This window comes from Cherax quadricarinatus, chromosome 33, assembly GCF_038502225.1.
Source record: "Cherax quadricarinatus isolate ZL_2023a chromosome 33, ASM3850222v1, whole genome shotgun sequence".
NCBI classification, from domain to species: domain Eukaryota; kingdom Metazoa; phylum Arthropoda; class Malacostraca; order Decapoda; family Parastacidae; genus Cherax; species Cherax quadricarinatus.
In genome coordinates, this window is record NC_091324.1 from 9,182,712 (window position 1) to 9,197,711 (window position 15,000).

The following is a 15,000-nucleotide window of genomic DNA, read 5'->3' on the forward strand; positions in this document are numbered from 1 at the left end:
ATCTGAAGAGTGTAGTGGAGGTACGATGCATACACGGCTTAAAAAATAGGCATGATTAAGTTCTTGGAGCAGGGAGAGAGTGGACCTAGTAGCACCAAGCGAAAAGGCTGGGCCAGGAACTGTGAATCGACCCCTGCAACCACATATATGTGAGTACACACACTCGCTCCTCCGCACACCCTGATGCTACTTCCCTCCTTCACCACACCCTGCTGCTACCTTCCTCCTAAACACACCCTGCTGCTACTTACCTCCATCACACCCTGCTGCTACTTACCTCCATCACACCCTGCTGCTACTTACCTCCTTCACGACACCCTGCTACTACTTCCCTCCACCACACCCTGCTACTACTTCCCTCCACCACACCCTGCTGCTACTTACCTTCACCACACCCTGCTGCTATCTTCCTCCTAAACACACCCTGCTGCTACCTTCCTCCTAAACACACCCTGCTGCTACCTTCCTCCTAAACGCACCCTGCTGCTACCTTCCTCCTAAACGCACCCTGCTGCTACCTTCCTCCTAAACACACCCTGCTGCTACCTTCCTCCTAAACACACCCTACTGCTACCTTCCTCCTAAACACACCCTACTGCTACCTTCCTCCTAAACACACCCTACTGCTACCTTCCTCCTAAACACACCCTGCTGCGACTTACCTCCATCACACCCTGCTGCTACTTACCTCCATCACACCCTGCTGCTACTTACCTCCATCACACCCTGCTGCTACTTACCTCCATCACACCCTGCTGATACTTACCTCCATCACACCCTGCTGCTACTTACCTCCATCACACCCTGCTGCTACTTACCTCCATCACATCCTGCTGCTACTTACCTCCACCACACCCTGCTGCTACTTACCTCCATCACACCCTGCTGCTACTTACCTCCATCACACCCTGCTGCTACTTACCTCCATCACACCCTGCTGCTACTTACCTCCATCACACCCTGCTGCTACTTACCTCCATCACACCCTGCTGCTACTTACCTCCAACACACCCTGCTGCTACTTACCTCCATCACACCCTGCTGCTACTTACCTCCATCACACCCTGCTGCTACTTACCTCCATCACACCCTGCTGCTACTTACCTCCATCACACCCTGCTGCTACTTACCTCCATCACACCCTGCTGCTACTTACCTCCATCACACCCTGCTGCTACTTACCTCCATCACATCCTGCTGCTACTTACCTCCACCACACCCTGCTGCTACTTACCTCCATTACACCCTGCTGCTACTTACCTCCATCACATCCTGCTGCTACTTACCTCCATCACACCCTGCTGCTACTTACCTCCATCACATCCTGCTGCTACTTACCTCCACCACACCCTGCTGCTACTTACCTCCATCACACCCTGCTGCTACTTACCTCCATCACACCCTGCTGCTACTTACCTCCATCACACCCTACTGCTACTTACCTCCATCACACCCTGCTGCTACTTACCTCCATCACACCCTGCTGCTACTTACCTCCATCACACCCTGCTGCTACTTACCTCCATCACATCCTGCTGCTACTTACCTACTGTTTCGTCCTTATTACTACCTCTCATAATTTAAACAAAGTCATTATGAAAGATGGAAATAAAAGTAAAATACAGCCTCGCCTTGCCAAGTTACTGTGAAGGTAGTGTTTGTTCTATCATACTACCACTACTGTGAAGGTAGTGTTTGTTCTATCATACAACCACTACTGTGAAGGTAGTGTTTGTTCTATCATACAACCACTACTGTGAAGGTAGTGTTTGTTCTATCATACAACCACTACTGTGAAGGTAGTGTTTGTTCTATCATACAACCACTACTGTGAAGGTAGTGTTTGTTCTATCATACAACCACTACTGTGAAGGTAGTGTTTGTTCTATCATACAACCACTACTGTGAAGGTAGTGTTTGTTCTATCATACAACCACTACTGTGAAGGTAGTGTTTGTTCTATCATACAACCACTACTGTGAAGGTAGTGTTTGTTCTATCATACAACCACTACTGTGAAGGTAGTGTTTGTTCTATCATACAACCACTACTGTGAAGGTAGTGTTTGTTCTATCATACAACCACTACTGTGAAGGTAGTGTTTGTTCTATCATACAACCACTACTGTGAAGGTAGTGTTTGTTCTATCATACAACCACTACTGTGAAGGTAGTGTTTGTTCTATCATACAACCACTACTGTGAAGGTAGTGTTTGTTCTATCATACAACCACTACTGTGAAGGTAGTGTTAGTTCTATCATACAACCACTACTGTGAAGGTAGTGTTTGTTCTATCATACAACCACTACTGTGAAGGTAGTGTTTGTTCTATCATACAACCACTACTGTGAAGGTAGTGTTTGTTCTATCATACAACCACTACTGTGAAGGTAGTGTTTGTTCTATCATACAACCACTACTGTGAAGGTAGTGTTTCTTCTATCATACAACCACTACTGTGAAGGTAGTGTTTCTTCTATCATACAACCACTACTGTGAAGGCAGTGTTTGTTCTATCATACAACCACTACTGTGAAGGTAGTGTTTGTTCTATCATACAACCACTACTGTGAAGGTAGTGTTTGTTCTATCATACAACCACTACTGTGAAGGTAGTGTGTTCTATCATACAACCACTACTGTGAAGGTAGTGTTTGTTCTATCATACAACCACTACTGTGAAGGTAGTGTTTGTTCTATCATACAACCACTACTGTGAAGGTAGTGTTTGTTCTATCATACAACCACTACTGTGAAGGTAGTGTTTGTTCTATCATACAACCACTACTGTGAAGGTAGTGTTTGTTCTATCATACAACCACTACTGTGAAGGTAGTGTTTGTTCTATCATACAACCACTACTGTGAAGGTAGTGTTTGTTCTATCATACAACCACTACTGTGAAGGTAGTGTTTGTTCTATCATACTACAACCACTACTGTGAAGGTAGTGTTTGTTCCATCATACTACAACCACTACTGTGAAGGTAGTGTTTGTTCTATCATACTACAACCACTACTGTGAAGGTAGTGTTTGTTCTATCATACTACAACCACTACTGTGAAGGTAGTGTTTGTTCTATCATACTACAACCACTACTGTGAAGGTAGTGTTTGTTCTATCATACTACAACCACTACTGTGAAGGTAGTGTTTGTTCTATCATACTACAACCACTACTGTGAAGGTAGTGTTTGTTCTATCATACAACCACTACTGTGAAGGTAGTGTTTGTTCTATCATACAACCACTACTGTGAAGGTAGTGTTTGTTCTATCATACAACCACTACTGTGAAGGTAGTGTTTGTTCTATCATACAACCACTACTGTGAAGGTAGTGTTTGTTCTATCATACAACCACTACTGTGAAGGTAGTGTTTGTTCTATCATACAACCACTACTGTGAAGGTAGTGTTTGTTCTATCATACAACCACTACTGTGAAGGTAGTGTTTGTTCTATCATACAACCACTACTGTGAAGGTAGTGTTTGTTCTATCATACAACCACTACTGTGAAGGTAGTGTTTGTTCTATCATACTACCACTACTGTGAAGGTAGTGTTTGTTCTATCATACAACCACTACTGTGAAGGTAGTGTTTGTTCTATCATACAACCACTACTGTGAAGGTAGTGTTTGTTCTATCATACAACCACTACTGTGAAGGTAGTGTTTGTTCTATCATACTACAACCACTACTGTGAAGGTAGTGTTTGTTCTATCATACTACAACCACTACTGTGAAGGTAGTGTTTGTTCCATCATACTACAACCACTACTGTGAAGGTAGTGTTTGTTCTATCATACTACAACCACTACTGTGAAGGTAGTGCTTGTTCTATCATACTACAACCACTACTGTGAAGGTAGTGTTTGTTCTATCATACTACAACCACTACTGTGAAGGTAGTGTTTGTTCTATCATACAACCACTACTGTGAAGGTAGTGTTTGTTCTATCATACTACAACCACTACTGTGAAGGTAGTGTTTGTTCTATCATACTACAACCACTACTGTGAAGGTAGTGTTTGTTCTATCATACTACAACCACTACTGTGAAGGTAGTGTTTGTTCTATCATACTACAACCACTACTGTGAAGGTAGTGTTTGTTCTATCATACTACAACCACTACTGTGAAGGTAGTGTTTGTTCTATCATACTACAACCACTACTGTGAAGGTAGTGTTTGTTCTATCATACTACAACCACTACTGTGAAGGTAGTGTTTGTTCTATCATACAACCACTACTGTGAAGGTAGTGTTTGTTCTATCATACAACCACTACTGTGAAGGTAGTGTTTGTTCTATCATACAACCACTACTGTGAAGGTAGTGTTTGTTCTATCATACAACCACTACTGTGAAGGTAGTGTTTGTTCTATCATACAACCACTACTGTGAAGGTAGTGTTTGTTCTATCATACAACCACTACTGTGAAGGTAGTGTTTGTTCTATCATACAACCACTACTGTGAAGGTAGTGTTTGTTCTATCATACAACCACTACTGTGAAGGTAGTGTTTGTTCTATCATACAACCACTACTGTGAAGGTAGTGTTTGTTCTATCATACAACCACTACTGTGAAGGTAGTGTTTGTTCTATCATACAACCACTACTGTGAAGGTAGTGTTTGTTCTATCATACAACCACTACTGTGAAGGTAGTGTTTGTTCTATCATACAACCACTACTGTGAAGGTAGTGTTTGTTCTATCATACAACCACTACTGTGAAGGTAGTGTTTGTTCTATCATACAACCACTACTGTGAAGGTAGTGTTTGTTCTATCATACAACCACTACTGTGAAGGTAGTGTTTGTTCTATCATACAACCACTACTGTGAAGGTAGTGTTTGTTCTATCATACAACCACTACTGTGAAGGTAGTGTTTGTTCTATCATACAACCACTACTGTGAAGGTAGTGTTTGTTCTATCATACTACAACCACTACTGTGAAGGTAGTGTTTGTTCTATCATACTACAACCACTACTGTGAAGGTAGTGTTTGTTCTATCATACTACAACCACTACTGTGAAGGTAGTGTTTGTTCTATCATACTACAACCACTACTGTGAAGGTAGTGTTTGTTCTATCATACAACCACTACTGTGAAGGTAGAATTTGTTCTATCATACTACAACCACTACTGTGAAGGTAGTGTTTGTTCTATCATACTACAACCACTACTGTGAAGGTAGTGTTTGTTCTATCATACAACCACTACTGTGAAGGTAGTGTTTGTTCTATCATACAACCACTACTGTGAAGGCAGTGTTTGTTCTATCATACAACCACTACAGTGAAGGCAGTGTTTGTTCTATCATACAACCACTACTGTGAAGGCAGTGTTCTATCATACTACAACCACTACTGTGAAGGTAGTGTTCTATCATACTACAACCACTACTGTGAAGGTAGTGTTTGTTCTATCATACTACAACCACTACTGTGAAGGTAGCGTTTGTTCTATCATACTACAACCACTACTGTGAAGGTAGCGTTTGTTCTATCATACAACCACTACTGTGAAGGTAGTGTTTGTTCTATCATACAACCACTACTGTGAAGGTAGTGTTTGTTCTATCATACTACAACCACTACTGTGAAGGTAGTGTTTGTTCTATCATACAACCACTACTGTGAAGGTAGTGTTTGTTCTATCATACAACCACTACTGTGAAGGTAGTGTTTGTTCTATCATACAACCACTACTGTGAAGGTAGTGTTTGTTCTATCATACAACCACTACTGTGAAGGTAGTGTTTGTTCTATCATACTACAACCACTACTGTGAAGGTAGTGTTTGTTCTATCATACTACAACCACTACTGTGAAGGTAGTGTTTGTTCTATCATACTACAACCACTACTGTGAAGGTAGTGTTTGTTCTATCATACTACAACCACTACTGTGAAGGTAGTGTTTGTTCTATCATACTACAACCACTACTGTGAAGGTAGTGTTTGTTCTATCATACTACAACCACTACTGTGAAGGTAGTGTTTGTTCTATCATACTACAACCACTACTGTGAAGGTAGTGTTTGTTCTATCATACAACCACTACTGTGAAGGTAGTGTTTGTTCTATCATACAACCACTACTGTGAAGGTAGTGTTTGTTCTATCATACAACCACTACTGTGAAGGCAGTGTTTGTTCTATCATACAACCACTACTGTGAAGGCAGTGTTTGTTCTATCATACAACCACTACTGTGAAGGCAGTGTTCTATCATACTACAACCACTACTGTGAAGGTAGTGTTCTATCATACTACAACCACTACTGTGAAGGTAGTGTTTGTTCTATCATACTACAACCACTACTGTGAAGGTAGCGTTTGTTCTATCATACAACCACTACTGTGAAGGTAGTGTTTGTTCTATCATACTACAACCACTACTGTGAAGGTAGTGTTTGTTCTATCATACAACCACTACTGTGAAGGTAGTGTTTGTTCTATCATACAACCACTACTGTGAAGGTAGTGTTTGTTCTATCATACAACCACTACTGTGAAGGTAGTGTTTGTTCTATCATACTACAACCACTACTGTGAAGGTAGTGTTTGTTCTATCATACTACAACCACTACTGTGAAGGTAGTGTTTGTTCTATCATACTACAACCACTACTGTGAAGGTAGTGTTTGTTCTATCATACTACAACCACTACTGTGAAGGTAGTGTTTGTTCTATCATACTACAACCACTACTGTGAAGGTAGTGTTTGTTCTATCATACAACCACCACCACTGTGAAGGTAGTGTTTGTTCTATCATACAACCACCACCACTGTGAAGGTAGTGTTTGTTCTATCATACAACCACCACCACTGTGAAGGTAGTGTTTGTTCTATCATACAACCACCACCACTGTGAAGGTAGTGTTTGTTCTATCATACAACCACCACCACTGTGAAGGTAGTGTTTGTTCTATCATACAACCACCACCACTGTGAAGGCAGCTGGTCTGGTCTATCATACAACAACAACTGCCGCCAAACATGTATATTTCTTTATTCTTAATCCTTATTCACGCTAATTAATCTTCTTCATCTCTTTCCTTTTCTTTCTCTTTAACACGCATGTTCTTTTTCACTTTCCTCTCGTCTTAGTGACTAATGTTGTTAGGTTTTTGTTATAATTTGATTAAGTGACATAAAAACTTGTACAAAAAAATCACAGTAGATAAAGAGTGCTTGAAGTTAATCTTACATAATCTTTCGAAGATTCCGATTCTAGAGGTCATCACTCCCGCGTTCCGGTCCCAGACCAGGCTTCCCAGTTGTTGACCTCATCAGCCAGGCTGCTGGTGCTGGCCGCACGCAGCTCACTATGCACCGCAGTCCAGCTAATCAGCAACTAACGAGCTTGACAAATGCCCCCTTGAAGAAAGCCAGACAGAGGCTCGTTGGTGATCTCTTCTTATGCATGAAGGATAGGAGGGCACTGGAAAGTCAAGGAGCTCTTACACTTATCGCGGTCCTAATTTTTTAATTATTAAACACCGTCTGCAAAGTTTCCTTCAATGATTTCGGCAAGCAGGTTTTGGACCAGTCTTGCCGTGATTTTCTTAGTGTAAACTGTAACGTATCTTTCTCGCCTACGTTAGGAGTACAATTCAAGAGACTTCAAGCGTTCCAGGTAGTTTAGATGTTTAACTGAATTTATGAGAGCAGTGAAGGTACTCCTAATTTTCCAGCTCTTGCCTTGAAGGTGGCCGTTAATATATAGCTGTATTCTAGCCTGAAGTGTACAAGTATCTTGAAGATTATCATTGGTTAGGCATCTCTTATTTTGAATGTTCTAGTTATGCAGCTTATCATTTTTCCCTGGGATACCAATAGCAATATTATTGTGATCCTTGAGTGAAAGATGCCGTGCTCCTTCCTTAAGTGAATGCGACTGACCTGACTAGGTTAAGGCATTGGCTTAAGCCGGTGGGAGAATTGGACCTGCCTCGCATGGACCAGTAGACCTGCTGCAGTGTTCCTTCTTTCTTAGGTTCTTAAGATCATCTGACACTCCTAATTCTCGCACTCTGAACTTCGGTTCTACTGAATGATTCAAGTTTGTCTTGTACTCCGCTTAAATCTTCATTTTTCTACTGAGGGACAACTAAAATCTGTCTTCATTAAACAACATATAGTCGTCTGTGGCCCACTGGAAAACTTGATTTATATATCCTAAATTAGTTGTCCTCAAAGGATGCCTCAAATATAAATTTTGGTTTCATCAGTAAAAGGATGAAATAATGTTAGGATTTACGTCCTCGTCTATATTAGATATATGAATGAGAGAGAATTTGGGCGAGTACTGTGCCTTGAGAACAACGTTCGTCTTTAACGCGTTTAATTGCGTGTATTTCTGAACGATCTTCGCCTGGAGACATCATTCGCAAATTTATTTTTCATTAGTGCTATGTTAACATACTTTACCGTTAATTACCCCAATTTAACACTATTAACCAACTTTACCTAACGTAGCCTAATTTAACCTAACATAGCATAGCCTAACCTAAAGTAGCCTAAACAGCATGTATAGAAAAACTGGCTTAAGCATACAAAAATAATTACCAAGGTAAGTAGCGCAAGGACAGAAAACGTGAAAAGGACAGATAGCGTGAAGAGGACAAGTAGCGTGAAGACAGGTTATATATAACACACACTCGAAGCCTAGATCACTGGGTAATTTAATGGGGGGGTTTAAAGCCTATCACTACACTAGCTACACGTAACCTTTGCACCACCGGAACAGATTATAAGCCCTACAACAGAAATTAATTTAAACTCTCGGCATATAACGTATATACTAGGAGGAATGCATCTTTTGGTGCATATATCCTACGCTAAAGCTTTGGCATGTCAAGTGGTGCTTGAGGACTGCGTACACGGTACGTTGGTGCAGCAACAACAAGCACGGCACGTTGGTGCAGAAACAACAAGCACGGCACGTTGGTGCAGAAACAACAAGCACGGCACGTTGGTGCAGCAACAACAAGCACGGCACGTTGGTGCAGAAACAAGCACGGCACGTTGGTGCAGCAACAACAAGCACGGCACGTTGGTGCAGCAACAACAAGCACGGCACGTTGGTGCAGAAACAACAAGCACGGTACGTTGGTGCAGCAACAACAAGCACGGTACGTTGGTGCAGCAACAACAAGCACGGTACGCTGGTGCAGCAACAAGCACGGTACGTTGGTGCAGCAACAACAAGCACGGTACGTTGGTGCAGAAACAACAAGCACGGTACGTTGGTGCAGAAACAACAAGCACGGTACGTTGGTGCAGAAACAACAAGCACGGTACGTTGGTGCAGAAACAACAAGCACGGCACGTTGGTGCAGAAACAAGCACGGTACGTTGGTGCACCAACAACAAGCACGGTACGTTGGTGCAGAAACAACAAGCACGGCACGTTGGTGCAGAAACAACAAGCACGGTACGTTGGTGCAGAAACAAGCACGGTACGTTGGTGCAGAAACAAGCACGGTACGTTGGTGCAGAAACAACAAGCACGGCACGTTGGTGCAGAAAGAACAAGCACGGTACGTTGGTGCAGAAACAAGCACGGTACGTTGGTGCAGCAACAACAAGCACGGTACGTTGGTGCAGAAACAACAAGCACGGTACGTTGGTGCAGAAACAACAAGCACGGTACGTTGGTGCAGAAACAAGACCATTAGACATGATGTCCCTGCAAGGTGCAGGCTTGATGTTGAAGAGCTCGTGATCCAAGGAACTGGAGCTACCCTTCCCTTTTTCGAATGAAACTTGATTATCTGCAATTCTCCAAGTGCTACATGACCCCTACGCATTTAAAGCTTTCCAATAATAATAATAATAATAATACGAATAATAATAATAATAATAATAATAATAATATACATTACAAACCGAGTATTAATTCTCGAATGATAGTTTGTAATATCGTCAAATACTAATAGGGGGAGCGGCGGCCCTTGTATGCCCTCCCTGCCAGCGAGGTCAAATAAGCAACTTGCCCTTGCCCAAGAGCTAAAGAAAATGCCGATATTAATCAAACTACCTCAACACCTCCCAACCCGCCCCCTCCCTCCAGGTCCAGTCTCCTCGCATCACCCCCGCCAGCGCCTCTCAAGGAAATATTTTCATGGAAACCTGCATTATTCCCATCCTGAGCCGTGGGGGTGGGGAAGGAAGGTTACAGGTCAAGACACTGGTGGTTACAGGTCGAGACACAGGGGTCACAGGTCAAGAGACAAACATCACAGAGACAGGGGTCACAGGTCAAGAGACAAACATCACAGACAGGTGTCACACGTCAAGACACAGGTCACAGGTCGAGACACTAGGACCACAGGTCAAGAGCCATGGGTCTTGCCCTATGACCCCTGTTTATTTTCAAGACACAGGGGGTCACAGGTCAAGAGACAAACATCACAGAGACAGGTGTCACACGTCAAGACACAGGTCACAGGACGAGACACTGGGACCACAGGTCAAGACACGGGGGGTCACAGGTCAAGACACGGGGGTCACAGGTCAAGACACGGGGTCACAGGTCAAGATAAAGGGGTCACAGGGTCACAAGCAACATAAATGCGAGAGGTTGAGACTGCAAGTCTTGGACCACAGGCATGGACCCTGGACCAGAGGTACACAATTTGAAACACGCTCTTATGTCTAGCTGGACCAGTGGCCCAAGTGGCATATGACGTGACACTCACAATCAGTGTTCGCTGAGCGGCAATTTGTCAGGAATGTGAACCGCGGGAGGTGGTGAGAAGGGATGAACAGAGGTGAGTAGAGGAGAGATGAACAGAGGTGAGTAGAGGAGACATGAACAGAGGTGAGTAGAGGAGACATGAACAGAGGTGAGTAGAGGAGACATGAACAGAGGCGAGTAGAGGAGACATGAACAGAGGCGAGTAGAGGAGAGATGAAAAGAGGTGAGTAGAGGAGAGATGAAAAGAGGTGAGTAGATTAGAGATGAAAAGAGGTGAGGAGAGGAGAGATGAAAAGAGGTGAGGAGAGGAGAGATGAAAAGAGGTGAGGAGAGGAGAGATGAAAAGAGGTGAGGAGAGGAGAGATGAAAAGAGGTGAGGAGAGGAGAGATGAAAAGAGGTGAGTAGAGATGAAAAGAGGTGAGTAGAGGAGAGATGAACAGAGGCGAGTAGAGGAGAGATGAACAGAGGCGAGTAGAGGAGAGATGAAAAGAGGTGAGTAGAGGAGAGATGAAAAGAGGTGAGGAGAGGAGAGATGAAAAGAGGTGAGGAGAGGAGAGATGAAAAGAGGTGAGGAGAGGAGAGATGAAGAGAGGTGAGTAGAGATGAAAAGAGGTGAGTAGAGATGAAAAAGAGGAGTAGAGGAGAGATGAACAGAGGTGAGTAGAGGAGAGATGAACAGAGGTGAGTAGAGGAGAGATGAACAGAGGTGAGTAGAGGAGAGATGAACAGAGGTGAGTAGAGGAGAGATGAACAGAGGTGAATAGAGGAGAGATGAAAAGAGGTGAGGAGAGATGAAAAGAGGTGAATAGAGGAGAGATGAAAAGAGGTGAGTAGAGGAGAGATGAAAAGAGGCGAGTAGAGGAGAGATGAAAAGAGGCGAGTAGAGGAGAGATGAAAAGAGGTGAGTAGAGGAGAGATGAAAAGAGGTGAGTAGAGGAGAGATGAAAAGAGGTGAGGAGAGGAGAGATGAAAAGAGGTGAGGAGAGGAGAGATGAAAAGAGGTGAGGAGAGGAGAGATGAAGAGAGGTGAGTAGAGATGAAAAGAGGTGAGTAGAGATGAAAAAGAGGAGTAGAGGAGAGATGAAAAGAGGCGAGTAGAGGAGAGATGAAAAGAGGTGAGTAGAGGAGAGATGAAAAGAGGTGAGTAGAGGAGAGATGAAAAGAGGTGAGTAGAGGAGAGATGAAAAGAGGTGAGTAGAGGAGAGATGAAAAGAGGTGAGTAGAGGAGATGAACATAGGCGAGTAGAGGAGAGATAAGCAAAGAAGAGTAAGAGATGAGCAGAGGAGAGTAAGAGAAGGTAGGTAAGAGAAGGACAAGACAGGCTAGAGGAAGACAAGTAGTAGACAAGCAGAGAGGCTTTGTCTCCTACAGTGAGGTGCACCCATACCTGTGACTTGTGCAACTGTATGCATGCACAAGGCTAGATACACACACACACACAGGCTAGATGCACACACACGGGCTAGATACATACAGGGATCAGATACATAGAGGGACTAGATAAACAGAGGGATCAGATACACAGAGGGGTTATATACACAGAGGGGCCAGATATACACAGGGGCTTGATAAATACTTATGCATTACCTGTAGATAACCTGCAGACAGTTCCAGGGTCACTGTCCCAGCGGCCTGGTCAAAGATCAGGCCTAACTGATGGCCTGATCAATCAGGTTGTCACGCAGTACAAACGGAGGCACCATACGACGACTGATCAGAAACTGGACTGTTAGGAGCTTATACATTTTCCTCTCGAAGACACCCAGAAGCCTGTGGTTAATCTCCCCTATGGAATAAAAGTAGGTGCTGCACTCTGGACTCTTTACACCTAATTAATTTCTTAATGTAGCCCTACTTTTCAATGGGGGCATTTCACACCATTTGCTGAACCTGTTGCTTTGGTAAGGAGTGATTTCGGCGTGCGCATTTAGTAACAATCCCTCCAAATATTCCTGGTATCAATTATAATGCATCTTTCAAACCTGCGTTCCACGGAGTACGGTTCAAGGGACCTCAGGCAGTCCAACAATTTAGATGCTTCACCAAATTTACATGCACAATGGAAATTCTTTGCACATTCTTTACATCTGTTAGAGTGCAACAGTATTCCAGTCCAGAGAGAACAAGTGATCTTTCAATGTAAGATATGATATCACTTTTAAGTCCCTTTCATTAGTCTTACAATTCTTTTGGTAGTTTGAGCTTGTCTTATAGTCCAGTCCGGATTTAATTCCCTTAATGCTTCCATAGCAGAGTAACTGAAATCTATCCTCTTTAAACATCGTATTGTTTTCTGTGGACCACTGGAAGACCTGGTTAATATTAACCTGCAGATAGTGGCATCCACTGGGACAGCATATCATACACACTCTAGTATCATCTGCAAAGAATGTTACAGAACTATGATCAGTGTCTATGTCGGACGTGAATGAAAAAAAAAAATAGGCCAAGTACTGTACCATGAAGAATATGCTGTTCACCGAGGAAGCCTCTGATTTACCTTGTTACTCCTTGGGTTCAATTTGTTACGAATTTAAATATCCATCTGCCCACTTTTTCAGTCATTCCTTTTGCAAGCATTTTGTTTACTATTACACTATCACACTTGCTGTCTTTCAGTGTATTGACAACCAAATTGTTAAGGTCCAGCAACTCTGAGAGACAGGAGCAACCTGCTCTAAACCTATTTTGCTCTGGGTTGAGCAAATGTCTTGGATTCACATGTTTAGTAATCCTACTTTTGAAAACTCTTTCAAAGATTTTGATAATGTACGACGTAAGTGCTATCGGTCTACAGTATTTTTGTGACTGATCTGCTACCACCTTAGTGAAGCAGGGCTATTATATTGGTGGTTTATAATTACCGTGAGATGACTCCTGTGTCAAGATTTCATCTCCATAGAATATACAAGGTACACGATATTTTTTTTTTAATTTCTTGATGAAAATGGAATTTTACGAGTGATACTGGGGCAGAGTACATGAACATACTATTACTGTCTTTTTGAGAGTCGAGTGGTATTAGGATTATGTCAGAAATTTTGGAGAATTCTGAAGAGTTCTGAGCTTCATCCGTGAAAAAAAAATATTTGGGCCAATTTATTTTTTCCCTCACATTGATATGTATCGGGAGCATTACTTCTAGCGTCACTGGGCATATCAACTCCAGACATTACACATCAAGATAAAGTTACTCTGTCAGTATTCTCATCAATGTTTTTGAGAGCTTTGCCCATTTGCAATCCAGAATTCATAGATGAAGAAATCTCAAAAATTTATGAAATAGCTAATGATCTAAAATACCCAAGAAATTTAACTGATAAATCCTTTAAAATTACCAGAAATACTTTTATTACGATTAACTTCATAAACAATAGGCGATGTTAGTCTAGGGGATTTTTATGGAGAATTATACTCCAGTTATATCGTAATAAGGAATCATTTGAGTACTGATTAATAAGGAGATCGAAAAAACTTTGTAAAATGTATCTTAAATATAAAGTAAATAACATTATTGACTTAAGGTATTTTAATTGTACCTTTTCCCAGTAATTTTATATAAACACAGACTTTATACACAACTTATAAATTACAATGACCTTCATTATAGCTGAATGATCAATCAAGTTACAGCGTCTCTATTTTCCGAGACGATTAGAGTGTTGACTAGAATACTTGAAGTCTCTTAACACATGAGAAATTCTATACAATGAAAGTTACACAAGATCTCACAGTTTCTGGTGACTTTAGAAAATAAAGCTCTAGACCAATAGCTTCTCAATTTAAGTTAAAATGAGTAAGCAATGAAGACCTTCTCTATACCCAGAGAAGAGCTGTACTCTACTCCAATCACCTCTGACGTTAACTCGCGTCAGGCGGGTAGTAACCAAAGGTAAGGTCATACAAACATTAAATGGTCGTTACCACTGGTCAATGATTTATCTATTATATATATATATATATATATATATATATATATATATATATATATATATATATCTATATATATATATATATATATATATATATCGTGCCTAATATGTAAAACTGGTCAATTAGCAAGAACTCATATAAAATTAAGTCTTCTAAATTTTTCTCTTATACGTTTAAAGATATATTTTTTTCATTAATGTTAATGTAAAAAAATTTAATTTTGCTCCAAAAGAATCTTAGAAAACTTACCTAACCTTATTATAAGAAGAACAATTTATTTTAGCCTAACCCCACTAAATATATTTTAGATTTGTTTACAATAATTTAATACTAAACAAACACAG